The sequence below is a fragment of the Syngnathus leptorhynchus genome, chromosome 18 (genome assembly GCF_054491065.1).
Source record: "Syngnathus leptorhynchus isolate UIUO chromosome 18, UIUO_Slep, whole genome shotgun sequence".
Classification (NCBI taxonomy): domain Eukaryota; kingdom Metazoa; phylum Chordata; class Actinopteri; order Syngnathiformes; family Syngnathidae; genus Syngnathus; species Syngnathus leptorhynchus.
The window spans coordinates 3,247,765-3,252,513 of NC_141212.1; the positions used below are offsets into that span (position 1 = coordinate 3,247,765).

A 4,749-nucleotide genomic window follows, 5' to 3' on the forward strand; every position below is an offset into this window, starting at 1 on the left:
GAGGGAGCGAACGTTCCGAAAGGGAAACCGTTCTTATCCTCCAGTGAAACAATAAGCTGTCTCTTCTGTACGTTGCCAAATTACTTGAATCAAAGCAGTAGGATATGCTGGCAGCCAAAATCACAGCATTCATATGCACATCATGTCTAACACACAAGGATGCAGCTTGTGGGGGGATTTTTTTTTTTTTTTGAATGCATCTAAACACTCAGGAGGTGGGAAACGGGGAGGGTAAGGTATTTACATTCAAAGAAACATTTCCTGGATTCAATGTAACAGTGATGCTTTGTGAACCTATGAACTTTGGGGGGAGGGGATGTTCGCCACACTGATATGAAATATATGAACGTGGTGACGCCATGACAGACAATAAAGTTTGAATCTTGCGAGAAAAAGTGGCACAAATGTTTGTGTTGGTTCCCGAGAAGCACAGCGGCTCTTGCTTTTCACGTTTGCTTGGGGAATTTTAAGATTAGATGTTTTAACTCATGCTAGGTTTTTTTTTTTCCCAAAACGATGGTTTCAAAGATTACGACTTTCTACTTACAAGATGCCATTTAAAGTTTTAAGATTATTTTATACAATTTTATTCTTGGAAAAAACACCACAACAAAAAAAATCCACCATGAGGTTCCAACTTTATTATTGATTTCCCAAAGAATGTGCTATTTTGTTCATGTCAGATGACAAATTCTCTCCAAAAACGTGACTTTTCCTTATATTGCTACTTTTTCTCGACATAATCCGATTTTATTATTATAAAATGTTCATCGTGGCCCTAAAAGTCATATTGTCCATTTATTTGCCATCTCTCTATTTTTTTTTTAGGGGGGGTTGCATATTTGCTGCTCCTCCCCACGTCGGCGTATTATTTTCTTTTTTTGCTCCTCCCCTTGTACACATTTGATGTATTTCGACGTTGTGAGCTCCGTGCATGTGAAACGCATTTACTCACCGAACCTCCTCGTCGTGTTGTCCCTCGTAGTACTTGACCCTTCGTTACCTCGCCAAGGTAGAGTTGAAGAAACGTTGCCAGGTAGGAGAAGGGAACGCCATCAAATTGCGTAACTGTTGTTGTAGCATCTGATCTGGTGTCCCTGGGGAGACATGAAGGCTTTGACTCGGCTGTGTATAATAATGTACAGATGTGTATATATACATTTCTATATTAAAATATATATCACCAAGGCAGAGGAGTGTGCAGTTTTTAAGGATTAACCACTCAACTGGTCGCGACGGTGCCGTCCCTCGACAGCAATTCCAATACAAAGATGACAACAGTGTTTATATTTTGCTCAATCGGCGGCACTTCAACCATCCTCTGACTTTATTGCGCTCGTTATTGTGTATCGTACGACCAAAAACAAAAAAAAAAATCCCATGTGTGTTCAGTGTCCATTTTTGGGGGAGGGGGCAAATGAAAGCATTTGGATTTGAATAAAACTGACTGTATAAAAAAGTAAGGAACATATTTGTTCATTTTTCTTCCACACACAGCCGCAGTGCACATTTAATGAAAAAAAATAAATACAAGACCACTAAAAAATAGTCAAGTTGTTTGTACTTTTGTAAAAATGCTCCCTTCCATATGCTCTTTGTCCCAACTTTGTCCCGTATTATTAATCTTCTGGATGTTGATGTTAGTGGGTATTTCTTCCTGTGTTCTCTTTTTTTTTTTTTTCCCTGCAACTGTAATCTAGTTTGTATCCAAAATGGTGCACATGTAAATAAAAGCTTGGTGAGGCTACACATTGCTCGTTTTTTTGGTCCTTTCTGTCAGCGTTTCCTTTGATGCTCCAAAAATGGCAGTTTTCAAATTGTAAATGAGTTAATTATATTTATAGCTGTGCTTTTCAACCATTTTTTTTTTTCCACCCTAAACGATAGGAAAATATTTCACCTACCCCAAAAATTGGACTCTTATCTAACTTTTCATTTTGAACCAATCAATATATAAATTAAAGTTCAATTGGGCACGAATGTTGAAAAGTCACACAAAGTGCAGAAGCTATGAAGGGCAAAAATATCAGATTCACACATGCCGACTGTTTTTGTTTTTGTTATTTTGGTGCACCTCCTATTCATTGGAGAAGATAAATCACTTTGGTGTGTGTGTGAGTTGGGGGTGGGGGAGTCTACACCAGGAGAGTGACTTTGTGTTCCTCTCACGTTCCTAGAAATCTTCTTACACAATTTGTTTCTGGAAGGCTGCGCTCAACAAGGGCAGACATCCAGAAGCACTTTTTTTTTTCTTTTTGGAAGTGATATTGTGGTTTTGTCCAACGTCTTTTGAGGTTGAGATCAATCGTGAATCCTTAAACTACATATTTACTCTGCCTACTCCACCCGACATTTTTTTTGATGGCGACCTCTATAATTGGCCGAATGCTCAAAAAGTGTCACTTTTGGGAATGTGGAACCGCCTCACGTTAACTGTTTCCATTTGAGTCTCCTTTAGCTCTCGCTTCCTCATCAATAATGCAATGCAGCTGGAGGCGGAGCTAATCGTTCCCGACTTGAGTTTCCACACCGTGACACGTGCCTAAACAGAATGTCCCGAGCAGACAAGGTACGCCACATCAAGTTTGCACTTGGGCAGATGTCTCTTTGGATTTTTTTTTTTTTACCTCTCAGTTCATCGGTACGACACTAGTATTAGTCGTTTTCCGAAACCGATAAGGACGATCTGACTGAGGTGTATTGTGATATTGTCAGTCTACATGAGTTGCCGCACTGTCAACGGTCCAATCCGTCAACCTGTCATCCATCCGTCTCTCCGTTTCAGTATCTATCAGTTGATCTATCTATCGATCCGTCCGTCCGTCCGTCCGAGTGCTTATCTATCTGAAGCCTGACAACCGAGTCAGTGGCGTCTTTGTGCTGTGAGTGGCGCGCACGCGCATGCTGGATTGCTGCAGTGGGATGATGTCATCAGTATATCGGCTGACTGTAACGGAGCACGGTGGAGGGTGCTGACGGCACGGTGGTGCGCGCGCGGCACAACGCTCGCGCTCGCCAGACAAAGTGACAGCATTTGCGCCACACAAGCATGTTTTGGTGTGAAAAGTGGCAGAGGTGAGGTGTGACCAAATGACAGAAACACAGCCTGTGGAGAGGAGGTGAGAAACGCTGGGATGAGCCAGGAAGCGGCGTGTCAGAAGGTGCCGGAGTGACATTTTTTCTTTTTTAAAAATAACCTTGAGCTGTGTTAACATTTTCATAACGCCATCTTATCGGGAAATTTGAGGCGAGGACGTCGAACAATTTGTGCCTTACGAGTCAGGCGGTATTGAAGAATACTTACTGTAATAGATACCCGTCTCAACTTGATGTCAAGTGTGTCTACTTCAACAAGTGAGCACCTCTCCCCAGATAAATGCCTTCATTTGTCTTCCCCCTAAAAAAAATAAATAATAATAAACAAAACATGTAAGCGTAATTACATTTCAGAACATCACAATCTTTCAGTTCCCATCCCCCAGCTGCCGGTGACAATTGAGCCCGCATGCACGCAGGGTCACGGTCACAGTGTACCACATGTCAATAGAACTTCTAAGGACACACACAAAGAGGGATTTCAGTCCAGTGCTGTAGGCGGCCTGTGTGCAATCACCGATGGCGTGCAAGCGTGGAGTGAATTACAGCCCGAGCTGGCCATTAAAACCAGCAAGGCAGAGCGCATACACATTTTCATTACTCCCATTCTTCACCTTTACTGCATTCCTATCGTCCCTGACTGTTCAGTCAAATAGTGTAGATGACGTGTTTGCAAACCAGGGAGACAAAGAATGGGCTAATGTGTCGCAAAGAATGAGCCTAAAGCAACGGAGAGGTGTCGGCTGACTATTAGCTACTAATGCTAATGTCAAAATTCAAATGGCAGTTATTGCTCCCATGACAACAAATGTGAGCATTAGTGGTTCGCAAGAGACTGAAAATGGATTGTTATCATTAGCTGTTAATGCTAACCAGAGGTTCTCAAAATGCGAGGAGCCTTCATCCCATCTGTGTTGCATATGCCTTTGGGTTGTTTTTTTTTTTTTTTTAGCATGTGTACATCTGTGTGTTTAGGTTCACGGCCACTAAAACAAGTTCAGCCAAAATGCTTTGGAAGTTACTGGAAGTGAATGTGAAATGAACGCATTTGACAAAACCCAGTTTCAATTTGTTTTGAATCAAAATAATAAACACGTTTTCTGAGTGGTACTGAGCGATGGGTCGACGAGGAGACGCGTCACCTTCTTTCGTGATGTTGGCAGCCGACAGTGACGTGGGTCGTGCCTCATCTCAAGTACCACTTTTGTTATTTCACATGATTGACAGGTCTGTTTAGCGACGATAGCATGAAGCATCTCCCGCCCCCTTCCAATTAGTTGCTAGACTGCACAGTGACACCCTGTGATTGGGCAAGCAGGATGTAGTAGGCATCTCCAATTTATTGAATGCATTTTAAATACATTTGACTTCAATACTATATATATATATTCATAAAATGAGCTAGGTAATCAAAGACAGCTCAGTAAAACCCATTAACTAGAAAAATCCATTACATTAAATAAATACCCACTAAAATTAATATAAAGGCAAACATTTACAACTCTTTTTTTTCCTACCGTTGATAAAAAAAAAAGAAGTCCAATGTGTATTATTGTCATTTGAATTATCTCACTACCTGTTGTTCTCTGCCTTCAAAACACACAGTCGAGGTCGCGTGTGATGACGTCATCGCTAAGGTCGCCCAATGATGAC

At 41.5% G+C, this 4,749-nt stretch overlaps 1 long non-coding RNA gene across 2 annotated transcripts in view; it reads right to left on the minus strand.

Moving 5' to 3' along the window:
- The window catches only part of LOC147042395 (uncharacterized), a 44,912-nt gene that overhangs the window by 33,789 nt on the left and 6,374 nt on the right, over positions 1 to 4,749 (minus strand). For both annotated transcript variants that reach the window (XR_015068859.1, XR_015068858.1), the window contains exons 5-6: positions 3,305 to 3,397; positions 956 to 1,097 (exon numbers count right to left, since the gene is read on the minus strand). This is a non-coding gene — a long non-coding RNA (uncharacterized LOC147042395). The remainder of the gene's footprint in view (positions 1 to 955; positions 1,098 to 3,304; positions 3,398 to 4,749) is intronic.